Source organism: Etheostoma spectabile, chromosome 18 (genome assembly GCF_008692095.1).
Source record: "Etheostoma spectabile isolate EspeVRDwgs_2016 chromosome 18, UIUC_Espe_1.0, whole genome shotgun sequence".
In the NCBI taxonomy this organism is placed as follows: domain Eukaryota; kingdom Metazoa; phylum Chordata; class Actinopteri; order Perciformes; family Percidae; genus Etheostoma; species Etheostoma spectabile.
Window position 1 is genome coordinate 18,042,132 of NC_045750.1, and position 16,223 is coordinate 18,058,354.

The window sequence follows — 16,223 nt, forward strand, 5'->3', positions numbered from 1 at the left end:
GTCTGTCAGTTCTTATGTCATAAGAAGTTAATAATGTAATGCTGAATGCTAAAACCTGCTGATACTACAACAATGCAAAGGCTCTTAACCCTACAGTTTTGCACATATATGCAAGCAACTTGATTTCTCCATTTTTTTTGCAAAAAAACTCTCCAGAAAGGGCCATTTAATGGTTTATTTTTCAAATTCTTTTCCTGGGGGAGTATACCCCCGACCCCCCTAGGGAGAGCCCCATCCCCCCACTATAACAAATCCCAATTTAAACCCTGAAGGATAAAGACCCATAGAAATTGCTTTGTACGCGGCAAAATATGGGTTGGCCCCCCAAATCTCACTCCGTGGTTTCTGGAAAAGTTGGCAGCCCTGTTAAGGACCGCTTTAACTTGAAAATAAAACACTTACCTTCAACCATCTGTCTGTCAGACGGATCTCATAAAATGGTTTATGTATGACACGTCAATTCGTATGCCATTATTGCCGTATTTTAAAGATGACTACTCGTTTTTTATTGTGTATATCAACGCCGTTTGGCTCCATTGACTAACTTACCTTGCGATTGCGTGTTAATTTACGCCGTCGCAAGTAGTATGAAAGGACGAAACGTCGTGTGAGGTTGTCGGGGGTTGATGGGTAAAACCAGCACTTTCAACCAGGAGACCGGTGATCATGTCCTGCATTTCTCTGTTCCTTGTCCCGCGTGTGACATGCATGTGATTTTTCCTCAACCATTCTTCATTCTAAAACCAACCCTGTTCTTCTTTTCCAAACCAACTGTGGCTTTCTTCACAACAATACAAGGCAAGTGGCAATACACGGCAAGTTCCGTGTATTGTATGGGCCGTCTATACAGAATAAACAACAAGGGTAGCTCAATGCTCAGATAACACACCACTCGGCCTTTAAAAAGTTGGCGTGTACATTTAACGAAAGTTTGATTCGTGTCGTGTCTGGGGCGGTCTATGTCTGGCTATAGTCCAACAACAACAACTTGTCCCAAGAGACTGTATATCACAAGTTAAACCCAGGAATAGATGTTAAAAAATGGTTCCCAAAAGAATTAGGAGCAACCCAAATCTTTAATGTCTTCAAGAAGGCTTTTAATCGAGTTACTGTACATCGGATGATATGGGAAAACAAAACGGGGCCTATATGCCGTTTCTGCTCCCATGAGTTCATATAGTAACTTGAATTTCAAAATCATGAACTCAAGTGTCATTTTAAAACACATTAAAAACAACAAAGCGTGGTCGTACTGTGTGCTATTAGTTATATGCAGTTTGCTGCTAGCATGCACCCTGACGTCTGCTCCATCCCGCCCCCCCCGTGGTAATACCAAATTCCTTCCTTCTTTGTTGCATCACGTAAAGAACTACCCCGGGCGCCCGTTGGCTCGGTTGGTGAGCGGGTGCCCATGTAGGAGTTTGCTCCTCGATGCGCGGGCCCGGGTTCGAGTCCGGCCTGCTGCCATTTGCTGCATGTCCTCCCCCCCCCCCCCCTCTCTCTCCTCCTTTCCTGTCTTCATCTGTCCTGTCAGTTAGAGGCCTAGATGCCCAAAAAATAATCTTAAAAAAAAAAAAAAGAGAACTACCCCTCCCCCAGTACCTGCAGAGACCTTTATACCTACATGTTCATCGAGTCCCAGGCCAAGCCCCTGAGCCTCATTTCAACAATAACAACGAAAAATAGCATGCTTTTTTAAATTCACACCTACTGCCTACGTAGGGCCTCGTACTGTTGCAGCCAGTGGGCGCCGACTGGTGCTGGCTGCAGGACGACTCCATCACCATGACCGTTTTTATTGTGCTATCGACAGAACTACCCGAGTCTGCTCTTTAGACTTGCTCTCGTCTTCGGGACAATTAGGCAGGATTCAGGATTCGGGACAACTGCTTAGATTTCGTGACTGTCCCAATTTTTCATGATGTCTGGTCACTCTAATTAGACAGATTAAGGTGATGTACCATCATACTAGTTTTTAGCTTTTGCCTTTGAGTAGCCAGTTAACATCTTAGTTGATATTACATTAGATTGTGTTGTTTTAGAGATTAGACAGTGGCACGGCTGCAACATTCTAATTCACACCAGTTTGAGGATGCTGTTAAGACAATAAAAACATAAGTCCTACTTTATTGTCCCAAGGAATAGGTTTGGGCAAAAAAGTGCTTGACAACAACAAGCGTCTTCACACAATGTCTTGGGAGTCTGCTGGATCCCACTACCATGGACTCACAAAGAGCACCTTTGGTAAAAGATATAGCAGCGCCCTTTGCTTTTTTCCGTAGGCTTAGATTCTTTGGAACCAGCGGCCAGATTATTTCTGTTTTATAACTCAGTGATTAGTGTTAGGGCTGTACTGCAGCAAAGCACATCCTGCTAACCTAAAAACTAAATAAAACAATAGGATTAACTCAAAGTCAACCCTGTTGCACCACTCCTTTTAAACAACAGAACCTAAGAAGAGCAGCCTCAGACTTGCTATACATTTCAGTGTAAGCGGACACTCAGTTTGTAACAGTAACAGTACAATGCATACATGACAGTACTAAAAAGACAACAATGTAATTAGGACATGAGAAATAATGGAAACATCCACTTGGTTAGATAGGCCTTGATTTAGTAGAGTATTCATGTCCCTATGTAAAATAGTGAAGCCTAATAAAAGGAATTGCCCCGATGAAAGAATACAAATGGTACAAGAATTTAAAAGGAAATGCCCATGGTGACACGCACCTCAGGGCTGACCCAGCTGTGGCTTACAGCTGCATCTCAGCTATCAAGGCCTTCATTTAGTAAGAAACTACAGTTATTGGTGGGATCCCAGATAGAATCCACTAAGGGGACAAACAGTGGAGACTACGTTGTAAACTAGTGAGTTATTCCGTCAAAGTAAATAAAGACACATCGCCTCTCGTTTTAAAAAGAAAATACACTCAAGACCAAATTTCCCGTCATGTTGATGTACGTCAGACATCCTCTTTTCTGTTGAGGCTGTTTGTATTATGAACACGATTAAAAACCAAGCACCAAGACACTATGATGCCATTTGGAGCTCCAGTCTGGGACCCAAAGAGTGGTGGATGGCACCAAAGCTCTGTGCTAACATTGATAAAACTGTATTGCGTAACATTTTTATATCCATGAACGTTGTTACTCAAGCTATGCCAAAATGAGTTGATGCAAAGCTAAGTAAGACTATCAGCTCACAAACTCTTTCTGGATGTCCACACATTCTCACTCCCATTGTGTCAAATACGGACGCCATGTGCCTTTGGAGTTTTACTGAACGCTAAAAGTCTCCTTATCAAATATGTTAACGCACTTGTTGAAATTCTTGGCGTCACATTTGGCTCTCTGGTCAGGATTGATGTTTTAACTGACATGCGGCGCAAGAACGGACATTGATTTAGAAAAGATGGTGGTTGGGGTTGGCAAATGGATATTGTGAGTGGATCGGGTACAAACGGGACTGAACACCCCGGTCTCCTTGGTGACTGGTTGGGGAAGTGCTTGTGATGTTTGAACCCATCCCCCCCTGCACCAACCTCCCTAGCAGCTTTCGGTCATTGACTACATCTCTGAACGCGTCTTATACGACGCGTCATCTTACGTCAGCACCGCGGCCTGAGCTGCTTCTCTGCCGTGCGTTTCATACAAACACTGAGAAGCCCTGATGAAGCGTTCATTTTTTGACCGAATTGATCGTAGTGGGACTGTGTGGGATTTTCAACGTCATAAAATGCAAGCAATAATTATAGGAAAGAGTGAGTACACGATTATCTGTATCTGTTCTGTATCGGTTTAACCATAATTATCTGTATCCTCGTATCTGTACTCGTACTGGCTGGGAGGCCTAACCCGGAAGTGGTCAGATCTAACCCGGAAGTTGGTCTGGTTGTCTTGCATGGCAGGGCTTTAAACCGGTCTGTTAGGTTACAGCATACAATATTGATATGGTTGATCAGAATTGTTATATTTCTTGCTGATTTAGAAGACGATTTCCATGACGCTCACGCATTGAGCTTCAATCAGTGGGTGTTGTCAGGTAACAAAAACGACTATTAGAGCCTACATATAACCAAGTTTGCAACAATACGACACATAATGTGGTTGCATTATAATCAAATTAATGAACAAGATTTTTCATAACTCAATAATAATATACTTTCTTTTTGTAATCTTTTAGATATTTCTAGATCAGTGTGGATAGTTTTTTTGGTTCCTTTTTTATTTCTTCCCACCGATGTGTGAGTGTGTGTGTCGGAGTGATGTAAGAAGATACAAGAAAGGCAGAAACCGTTCAGACAACTCAAAAAACGGTTGAGAGCCAGCAGTCATTTCAAAAAAAAATAAAAACTCGACGGCAGAGATGCCACCCGAGTCCGCATTCTAGACAAGCACTATGTCTGAACAAACCCATGGAACCAGATCTCCTGGTTACTAAGTACTGAGTTTGAACCAAGTATAAACAAACCTAGAGCTTGAAAAACCCTAATGTTAACGTAAAAGCCCGCGACACTGAGGGAGAGAGCTGTTCACTTCTCCGGTTTCCTGAGTGAGTGTGTGAGCACAGCCCTGCGGACACAACACATAATACTGTGGTGTGCACAAGGGGCCTGGGACAGCCTATCCAGAATAGTGGTAGAGGAGAGGGCCGCTGTGACTAGCACTGTGACTACCTATCACGTACGGAGACACAGTCAATGAGACTTTTAATCAAAATCCGATACAATCGCATACCTCATATATACTTGTACTCGCAACAAGTGCTTAATTTCCGTAACCGGATACCGTCGTTTCAGCCCGAGTACCGCTCATCCCTAATACGTACCCCCCGTCTCTCTTTTGTTACTAGCAACGTGGAGTGAGTGGTGGTGTGGTCTGGCGTCTGTAAATTCCTCATTGGGGACAGAACTAACGGACTATGAGCTTAAACTTGGGTGTCATCACATCGGGGTTGACACCCAAAATGTCCATCTCACCACTGATGTGTTTGGATTGTTTAGGGCTACGGCAATGTACTTTATTGTTAAAATTTTGAAAATCTGATAAAATCTTTACAACAGTGTGATCGGCACCACCATAATAAGCATTTTACAATTACAGTACAATTATTTGGTCAATGAGTCCTCATTCACATGTTAATATTTTTAAAACACAAAATCTTTTGCTTTCGCCACCTGTGTACCAAATTGAGTGTTAAATCTTCATGTCTGTCAATCGGCCATGTACCAGATAAGGTTACTTTATTGTCTCCCATGGGAGAGAAATTGTTTTTTGAAAGGGGAACTAGACACACAATAAACCACATGATGCAAACATTACCCTCAGGTAAAACATAAAGATGAGATCTAAACTCCCAACCCCCCCCCCCGTCCCCCCAGCATAAATACAAGAAAAGACCAAAACCTACCCATGACCAACCTTTCACTTCCTAGCAGCTATGTCAGCCATGATGGAGGGCAGACATGACATCGCAAGCCAATCAGGCCAGCCCTATACGACCCTTCAGAGTACTAATACCCCCTAACGCGGCACCGGTCAGACACCACTTAACCAAGAGCCTGGTGCTGTCTGAGGTTTCTCCTTCAAAAGGAATGCTTTGTACCTTATAGGTGTGGTCTATGTCTACTCTACTGATAAACTGATGTTATGATTGATACACATATAAATAAAATGAATGACATTAACAACATCTCTGGAAGTTCTCCCAGTACAGCACCAACCCCAAGCGAGACTGTACGAGGCTGTGTTCCCTGTCTACCCTGCTAACACGGCTGGCTGCCTGCAACACAACTAAAAGCATCTCCACATACCGCAACCGTCCACAACCAAAAACAGAGCCTGCTAAAATAAAAGAGAATATTCTGGCCCAACACCATCTCCAACCAACCGTCTCATCAGCCAGTGTAATAAACATGGCTACAATCATGAAAAGCTGCAATGGAAATGGATTGGCCACTGAATACGTAAGAGCAAAGAAAAAATCACTCAAACTCCCCTTCACTGGATCACAAGATGGCTAATGGAAAAGAGGACAACCAGAATACCTGCCACAGACGGTGGCAGGTGAGCTGATAGCCTAGCTCACACCTGGACTCTATAAAGACTGGCCCAAAACAGACTAGAAGATTGATAATCCTTTGTTTGTTTCCATTCATGCCAACAAGCATATTGTCAGTAAGTAAGTATAAACCAAATCATAATGCCAATATTGCTCATGAATATGAACTTACACTACTCATAACGGTCATGTAAAGAAACCATAAAACGTGTCATGCAATCTTTCAGTCAGGCTGTGAGAGAATAGCAGCTTTCTTTAAAGCAGTGAACACATCATGACTACGTGGGCTGCGCATTCCCTTAACCACAAAAGAAACGTTCATGGGAATAGTCCTTCAAAGCATTCTGTGTGTAATGTAAAGCCATCAAGTCCTGGAGCTTTCTTGTTCAGAGTTTACAAATCTGCCTTGTCATGGTTTTCAGCCGCACCTCTACGGTGTGCTGCCAAACTGGAAAACCAGCTAACAGCAGAGGCCCAGCTAGGTCTCAGAGCACGTGCAGTTTTGAGACTTTTTGAGAGAAATGAGAAGGTGAACTTTGTTTTAAACCCTTTCCCTTCATATGGTCACCTGAGACATCATGAGATTCACAACTGGGCAGAATGTATGGAATACAATTTGAAAAACTTTTTACGCTTCATACTGAGCTCGCTTCATGCCTCTGAGAATGCTCCAAATCATAGACACATTCCTGTTACCCCGGCATAATATTTGGCATCCATCCACTTATCACATATACAGATGAGTGGTGTAGTTGTAGCAGTCTGGCCAGATACACTACAAGTTTTTGGGAACTGTATAGATTTTTTAGCGTGCCAATTATTCAAGGCAGAGTCATAAAAATAGATCATGGTTGAGCAGGCGAAACCCTGAGAAGGCATCAGATAGAAAAGCTATAGATAAAAGTCTTCACAGAAACACTGAAAAATGAACAACAATGTCAGGTTGTTCATCCAGTTGTTGTGGACTGCATCCCTTAGATCAAGACAGATTCAGGGGGAAATGAGCTCTCAACAGCTCAATTGCCTGCTTTGAATTTTCTTTAGTTGTTGTTTTCCCCGATTCTGAAGTCACATTGGCAAAGGATTGATCACGTCTAAACAATTTCCAGGCTTGTGGATGCTGCAGAATAATGTGCCATAACTCCAGATCTGCGTTCCCTCTCTTCAACTCCAGCTGACTGCAGACACCACTGAGAACAACGCACACCGCAGGCCCACATTATCTTCTGGAGGCGCCAGCATAGCCAAGTGGTTTTTCCAAGTTGTTCAGTTAGAAAACCCTGGATAGCATCTAACGTCCAACTGGCTGTTCCCAGGAAAACACTCAGCTGTCAATATTCTATCTTTCTCTCCAAAGGTTTGGTTTTTAAAGGTCTTTTGCCTGCTGCCATGTAATCTACATTACTACCTCGCATGTTAACTCGTCACAATGCTTTTCATCCATACAGTTTCACTTTATTGCTCCTACGACTTACAAAAACAGCAACACCAACCCTGCAACCTCCACGACAAGAAGACCAAAACCCTACCATTTGATGTCTGTGAGGATTCAAAGGGCAAGCGTATCCAGAGGGGCTGACAATCATCAATCAATGCTGTCTTAAGGACCTTGTGAAAAAAAATTTCAAACTCACTATAGTCAAGGGAAGTAGAGGGGACAAAATGCTTTTCCATTTCCGTCTAGTGTCTCCGAATCCAAGCTGGCTTTTTTAACCTCTAATGAATACCTTGATCCACACAAATAAAGCTAAACTATTGTAGTTGGCATAGGAATGGTTGCATAAGCTTAGTTGATCTGTTTCCGTTTGTAGAATGAATAAGTAACAAATCACGCTATGGGGTATAGAGCAAAAGGGCATAACGTATAGCCAAATTGCAAATCCCTTTGGCTACTGGTCTGATGTCGTAACTTTTTTATATCTGATATTTTTTATATCTTCTGGGCCTCTTTTCCAGATGCATGTTAACCAACCTGAGTAGTTCATTTTACACAGTATCTGAAATGCTATAAAACACAATACAAAACCAAAAGTAATTGACTACCAAATTTAAGGCGATCGTGGCCCGGGGCCAGTGATTAAGATATTAGTTTCCTAGCAAAACTACTTCCAATAGATACAGATTTCATCCACAATCAACCATAAAAACCTGGAGGGACATCATGAACCAACTTTGACAATTGGTGTTTTCAAAATGTTTTGTGAATTGTTTAGCTTCTGATTTCCTACAGAATGTTAAACATCTCTTCTTTCAAGGATATCTTTCCCACAGGCCATGAAAACTGCAGTACCAGCCACGCTTAAAAGAAAATCTAGATCATCACTGAATGGCAACTATAGGCTATACAACCTGACTTTTTAAGTAACATCATGAAAAGCTTTTTTTTCAACACTTAACCATTTCTTGTCACAAACCACGTTTTTTGATACCTTTCAGTTGGGACTTCCGACCACACCTCACTACTGAGATGGCTCTTGTTGGTAGAGAGTCTTATGACATCCACCTAACCAGATAGTTGCAAAAATTTCGCGATCTTAGTCCTTTGCATCTCAGTGCTCGATTTGACAACGGTTAAACCTGCCATATTACTAGCCGTTGGAAAACTGGGTGGCCTTGCTTCTGGCTCAGTACAACTGGTTTGAATCCTACTTAAAGAATAGTGACTCCTTGTTCATGTAGGTACTATAACCTCGGTGCATACCAATATCGAAACTGCGGAGTTCCCCAAGGCTCCATTGCTGGGGCCTCCTCCGTTTACACTCTACATGCAACTGGCTCAGATTATGAAACAACAAATAACTTTCAACCATAGTTTATGCGTGACGACCCCACATTTACTGGGAACCTTATCGCCAGGGAACTACAGTCCAATACAAAACGACTAAGTGCATTGACAATAACGCTGGATTTGCCTACAACATGCAGGAAAACTGAGGTGGTTGTTTTGGAGCAAAAGTAGTAACAATTTAAGATCTGCGCTCACGTTCAAACAACATGTCAAACAACAGACAGCCAGAAATCTTGGTGTAGTCATGACTCTGACCTGAATTTAACAGCCACATTAGCCTTACGAACGCAGACCTATTATCACCTTAAGAATATATCAATGGTTAAAGGCACTTATGTGGTCACCGGCACTTGAAAACTTGTCCCATGCTTTCATGTTCAGTAGATGCTACTGTAACGGGTCTTTGACAGGTCTCCTAAAAAAATCAATCAGACACGCTGGAGCGATTCAGAACCTGCTGCTCGAGATCCTCACTAAGACCAGAGACGGAGCCCATCACTCACTCATTTCTGAATCCCTTACACTGTGGCTTCTTGTGTCTCCCAAGAATTGATTTCAAAGTAATTTTGCTGGTTTATAATATTAAATGGTTAAGGCCAAATAAATTTCTGATCTGCTAACTACACTATGACGCCCCAGCAACCTCTCAGTCTACTCTGGGACCATGTCCGCAGTATGACCCAGAAAACTGCCGATCCGTTTGTACTCTCAGTGTTTTAAATCAAGGCTAAAGACCTTTTTTTTGATGGTGCCTTCTTTAAATGGTCGTTCATCTTTTTTAATGTTTAATTGCTTGTACTATGCATTGTAAACTTTATTCTTGTGTTTTAATCTTGTTTTTATTTGTAACTGGTTTTTTTTTAACTGAGTTTTGTGTAAGCACTTTGATTGCCCTGTTGCTGAAATGTGCTATACAATCAAACTGCCTTGCCTTGCCATCCCTATGCCCGTGGATGGTTTACCGAGATTGTATTAAATCGAATAGCTGCAATTATTTTTAAGTGTCCCAGGCGTCAATAGTTAATCATGGAAGTCCTAAAATGCATAATTGTCTTTGGTTTTTTTTGTGTGCTGAGGCATTACACGAGGCTGCACCGTCAGCCATGTTAGTGATGTGCCGAGGTAAAGATGGATGGGATCTAATGTCCCTGAGTCCTGCCAGTGGAAGCTGCCCGAGGTAGATAAGGCTGCTGGACTGTAATCTACCTCTCCAGCACCTGACAGCCATACACGCCTGTGCCCTGTGGGCCTAAAAATGCTCTGATTGATCCCACCGGTCATTTGTTTCCCCCTTCAGCACTGGAGAAAACAGTCCACTCTGCTGAACAATGATACAAACAGTGAGGTGTGTTGACGCAAAGTGTACAAGATTATCTTTGGAACAACATTGAAATTCTGTATGTACAGGAGGTCAACATCTCACATTTTAAAAATCTCAAAGCTTATAGTGCCATCACATAAATGTTTGGTTTTCTGGGTCCAATTGTTTGTGAAAAGATTACGCTTACGTTTATTTGCACTTATCCTTTATCTTCTAACTCTTGTGTATATGTGGTTCCGACTATTTGGCAACTGGTGCAGGAAATTAAATTTGATGTTTAACCCTTGGCGCAAGCATGATGGATTGTCTTCACTTACCACAAATTTTTGCTTGTTTATGGTGTTCGTTGCCATGGCAAGCTTACAACATTGTTAAATGCTGAATATGACTTGCCCGTGTACCACGATCCCAATCTCCCTCACGACTACAGATTATCCGCTCAGTTTTAATTTGTTTTGATGTGCTTAACAACAATATTCCCATGCCAATATAAGTTCACATGTTTTATAATTATTGCACTTCGTTGGTTTGTATGATTTTTTTACCTAACTCAAAATGTGCTGTGTTTGCTTGCTGAGAATTAGAAGACCTTGGAGGGGCATTGTAACCCCGCTCTGGCCAGAGACAACCCAAACAGTAGTAAGTGGCAATTGGTTCGGGGTGGGCCTCTAGCTCACCCCAGTAAGAGCTGTTCTCTCACTGTCAGTATGAGTCAATGGGTTCAATCCTACCTGTGGCCCTTTGTTGCGTTTCATCCTGGCCATGTCTATCCCTACACCCCTGTAATAGAGATAAAAGCCCCAAAAGATAAATTTTTATAAAAAGTAGTCAAATGTTTCCAGATTTAAAAGAAACCACTCACTCAGCATTGTTAGTGAGGCTTGTCCTTTGCAAGATGTTGTATTATGCCTCTATGAAACTCCCATTTACCTTGCAAAGTCTTTTCCAGAATAAGTTCCAACGTTAAAAGTACATAAATACGTCCCTTCCAGAAAAATTAGTTTTTTGTTGGTGATTGTTGCAGCAAAAAGCCGTTTTGCGATACGTTTCTTAAAAATACGCAATACACTATTCGGATATTTACGCATTTTACTGCGATGACTTGCGGGAACTATGCAAAACTGCAGTTTGATGAAAATAGACTGTTTTTGTCTTAATAACTTCTCACTTCATAATGTACACGGTAGGCAACAGGGGAAAATGGCTGGTCTCGTGTGAAATAAAACAACATTATTTTGCCGGGTAATCTGTAATTTATCAAATATTGCTTTTTTTCTGGATTTCAGCCACTTTTACCTTTTGGAGAGAACCTGTGCGAGAGATGCAGTTGACCACAGTATGCTTTAGCTATGTTTTCTCACACTCCATCCTGTTCAATATGGACAGTTGGAGCCTCATGGCTTCGCCTTTCTTTTTTTTCCCTCTTTAATCTATTGGTGTTTTCAATTAAAAGGACATTTCACGCAAGCACCATGATGCGGTTTTATATATTTTCTTCTGTCCTACCCTGGGTGAGGCGTGTTGTTGACTCACAAATGGATATACTGAACACCTTTTAAATCTGCGCACCTGATTAGAGGCGGCAACTCCTGTTTGGCACTGCCACACAGACCATGGCAACTCCTTACTAACAAAGCTGCAGTACACGAATGTCCTCTGCCAGCTCATGCAGAGTTGGACACTGTCTATCAACATGGTAGCTCAGGATCTTCTTAGTTCCACAAACCCTCACAGATCTTTTTCTTCTCACTCTGTACTCTCTGCCAATTGGCCTTAATTCCCCATAACGTAGCACTTTTGGTCTGGTATACTTCACTACAATCTGTATTTGGATTGCCCACCCCTATTTTACCAGTACACTGCAGTCTTGAGCCTCGCTCCAGTCCTTCAATACCTTAACGTCCCAGTTTCGTATGAGACTCAGCAAAAATGGCTTTCTCTTTTCTGCCCACCATCAACCTGGAATACACTGCCTTAGGACTACGGTTACCTATTGGCCGTACCAGTGGGAGATTATATTTCTAATATATGTTGGTTTCCTGTGTCAATACTTTTTAACTTTGAAAAAATGTTCAATAATTTGGGCCCTCCGGGGGGGGGACATTTACTCTGAGGACGCCCCTGGGGTCCCGACCCCCTGTTGAAGATCCCGGCACTAGAGATTTGAATCTCATTTAGGGCACAGGAAAAAACATCTTTGGAAATCTTGTTTCTTTAGTATTTTAATTATACTTAGGCACTTTGTTCAATGTTGTATGTTGGTGTACATCGTGTTAATACTGTTGTTAACCATTTCATAAATCACATGCTGGTCACTATGTATTGAGTATCATTGATGATTCACACTCATTAATTACGGTCCACTGGCCACCGTGTTATGCCAATAAGGCGGTATCTCCTCTACAACCCCACGATGCAACCACTAATGCTCACACCCCGGCAACACCAACGTCAAATTCACTGATGACACCAAGGTCGTGGGGCTCATCTCGGAGGGGATGAGTTTCACTAAAGAGAGGAGGGGAGCATTGCTTGCTCCTCAACACACACCAAGACAGGGAGCTAATAGTGGACTTCAGGAGGAGAAACAGACTTACATCCATGCTGGCGGTTTATAGGCGGGACTGTGTAGAGAGGCTCAGCTTCGCTCTCCTGAGTCAACATCATGGAGGACCTGGGGACCTGGGATTACCACACCAAAGATGTAGTTAAAAAACAGGTCCAGCAGAGACGTGTACTTCCTGAGAGTTTTCAGGAGAACAACCAGACACAACCCCAAAAACCGCTTGTGTCCGTCGTATCGCTGCTTCAATGAGCATCATGTCATATCTGTCATCTGTTGTGGGTTTTTCAAGCTGCACTGTCTCCAAGAAAAACGCGCCAGTGGTCCAAGAGCAGCACAGAAACCACTTGGTTGCCCTCTCCCTCCCTGGAAGAACTTCACAGTGCTCCCGCTGCCCTTCAAAAGGCACAAACATCCTACAGACTCCATCATACCCCTGTCACACACTGTTTTGATCAACTGCCGTCAGGCAGGAGATAACGGTACCCCAGCAATAAAAGCACAAACTGATTACCAACCTTTTTTCCAACGCCATTAGTAACCATTAAATGATGGTCTCAAAGTATAAAGACTCCGACTGTATTCAGTGAATATGTGTCAATTTTTAAAGCGATGCTGCCTGCATTTTGTCTCTCATGGTTTTTAGCATTGAGATATGTATGGCTGTAAGCATTTTTTAATTTTGCTATTTATTTGGCATATTACCTCATAGATGGTACTGACAAAGGACCTGCACTTACTTTTGTGTTTGGAACTGAGTGAACTGAAGTATCCACATTCCACATAAAAAAACACAGAAACACAAACTTAAGATCTCTCATTTCTCTTTTTTGCCATAGTGTCACAATAAATGCCTTGATATAATATAGAAGACGTTGACAAGACTAACGAGTAAATCGCGATTCTTGAATTGTCTTGATACCATTTGATCTTGAGTACTGCTACCTGCTCAGCATCCCCACCTGCAAGGATATCATATCAGTGAAATATTGAACAAAACACACTCGTAACAGAACTAGAACCACGGAAAATCCTGGCAACTCCGTCTTTAGAACCATCACAAAATCAGGGCTTTGCTAACCCAATTTTGGGGCGTGATGGGGAATTAGCCCAAAATTAGCTTGATTCTCATTTGTTTTTACCCTGATAGGCCATACTTAGCTAGCACAAAAAAGGACCATACCCTGCGAATACGGTTTGGTCATCTTATCTTTTTTGCAAATAAAGAGTAAAAAAACTTTAAGACTATACAAACAGGATGACTTGTGACAAAATTAAAAGAGAATATTCCAAAAAGGGTTTACATTTAAATACTTTAAACTGTTGAAATATCGAAAACTCCCATCATCGGAAGCTTCGCAGCTATTTCTTGTGCATTGACAAATTAATTCTTCCAGTAGCTTTATGTGCAAAAACTGCTTCTTGCAATGGCTGCCAGTCTCTGTACTTTGAATCTCATACACTGGTTACAGGTCTGTTTTCCCTTGGCAGGGCCGCCAAAAAGCTACTCCGATTTTCTCATCGTCCGTGACAATGACCGCCAGGATCTGTTGCTCCAAGACCGCTGTTAGAGATTCCACACCTCATCTCTACCCTAACGTAGTACGATCTGATGGAAAACATTAAAGCTCCGATGGTGAATTTGACTCAGAGCCACTGTCTATGCTATTAATTAAGTAGTTATTCTTGCTTGGGGATATGCTCTCCACTCAAGCGTTCCTTGGAGTTTGTGGCCGGTAAAGAGTTCACTTAGCTTGTTATATTCATTTTTTCACTGAGTTCATGCAGATTTATACGCATTGAGTGAACTCAAATAAATGCTATGTTTTTCAGGATCCAGGTGGTGCTACTGCCAACACAAACTTCAAATTTTGATATGATAGTATACAAACATTGCAGAAATATAGGAGGAAACAGATATGTTGATACAATGTTTTAGACCATGGCCGTGAAGTGTGCATGTGTGGTAAATTAGGAAAGTATCATTTATTTAACTCAGTTTTTTTTATACGCTGTTATTGTGTCGCTACAAATAGTTCTGTCAGTCCAAATTTAGCCTGTCATGCAGTTGTAAACCATGATGACTTATTTTGAGAGACAAACAAATGTTGAGTCCTGATCTTCCTCCCCCAAGGGAATACCTTAGGGTCTTGTTTGCGCTTGAAGGGCAATGGAACGGAGATTGTTTGAGAAGCGGATCAGCGGGAAGCTCAGTTGTCCTTCAGGAGCTCGAGTAGAGCCGCTGCTCCTTCACGTCGAACGGAGCCATTTGACATGGAGTGGGCCATCTGTTAGGATGCTCTGGGCTCCTCCCTATGGAGGTGGTCCAGGCACGTCCACCTGGAGGAGGCCGCGAGAAGACCCCGGACATGTGGAGAGATTATATTCCACCTTGCACATGGGAACGCCTCGGGGATCCCCCAGTTCGGACTGGTTGATATGGCTCGGAAAGGGAAGTTGTGGTTCCCCTACTGGAGCTGCTGCCTCCGCGACCCGATACTGATAACAGCAGATGAAGATGGATGTAGACAATTGACCCTGAATATGTCATTTGTTTAAACGCACACACGTTTATCGAGCCCACCTACCTTTTAATGTGGTTTGGAAGTTTAAATGACTGAAGTTTGACCCGTACTCAAAATCAAAAGTCAGAAAAATATCTGGCTCCTTAGCTGCTCCCTGCTCTTCATCTGCTTTCCTCTACTGGGTCTGTCTGCTTATTGGTGCTGGGCTGGTAGTGTAAGTGGGTTCATCAGACCTCTGTTTTTACTGGCCATGGCGGAAATGAGTTGGTAAGAGCTTGCGATGCAACCAAAACCTAAGTTGCCGGCCATAAAAACTATAAAAAAACCAATGAGCTAAGATACTAAAATGCCCCTGTAAAAGATGCACATATCTGTAGAAATACATTCATATAAAATCCATTTTATAAGCAATTTTCTTCTGGATTCTTTCTGTTCTAAGTTGAGACATGTTGCTAGGGTACTATTTTAGTATATAGCAGTCGTAATATGCTTACAGTAGTGATTTTTATTAATTTTTCAGATGATTTACTTGGACGGAAATAGAATTCTGTGTTCTAACCTTGTAGCTCTGTGTGTCAGTAAGGCCTAGTGTCACAATGCCACTAGAAACAACAAATTGAGGAGTGTTAGCTTCACAATGAACTCAGGGTCATCCCAGAGGGCCAAAGATGTGGAAACTGCTTTAGGGGGTAAAAATTTAGGCGAGAAAATCATATATTTTCCAGTGTATTTTAAGAGGATAAATCATTTCTCCTTTCTTCTGAAAGTCCCAATTCTTACTCCCTTGTTCCGCTGTAGCTACTGTACATGTAAGTACAAGAAGGAACCAGTAATAATTATATGTACTGTTTTCTACGACGATATGACACCGTTAGTGTCCGGTATTTACCCAGTAAGTAGTCGGCTGTAGAAGAACGTATTTCAACAGAATGGAAAGAGGGCTATCTTATCAAGCTACCCAAGAA

At 42.2% G+C, this 16,223-nt stretch overlaps 2 long non-coding RNA genes across 2 annotated transcripts in view; one reads left to right on the top strand and one right to left on the bottom strand.

Annotated features, from left to right (window-relative positions):
* The first annotated feature begins 490 nt into the window (after positions 1 to 490).
* LOC116705979 (uncharacterized) overlaps positions 491 to 16,223 on the top strand; it is a 24,119-nt gene continuing 8,386 nt past the window's right edge. The window contains exons 1-2 of the long non-coding RNA XR_004336104.1: positions 491 to 602; positions 10,665 to 10,671. This is a non-coding gene — a long non-coding RNA (uncharacterized LOC116705979). The remainder of the gene's footprint in view (positions 603 to 10,664; positions 10,672 to 16,223) is intronic.
* The window catches only part of LOC116705978 (uncharacterized), a 14,482-nt gene continuing 11,784 nt past the window's right edge, over positions 13,526 to 16,223 (bottom strand). The window contains exon 3 of the long non-coding RNA XR_004336103.1: positions 13,526 to 13,539. This is a non-coding gene — a long non-coding RNA (uncharacterized LOC116705978). The remainder of the gene's footprint in view (positions 13,540 to 16,223) is intronic.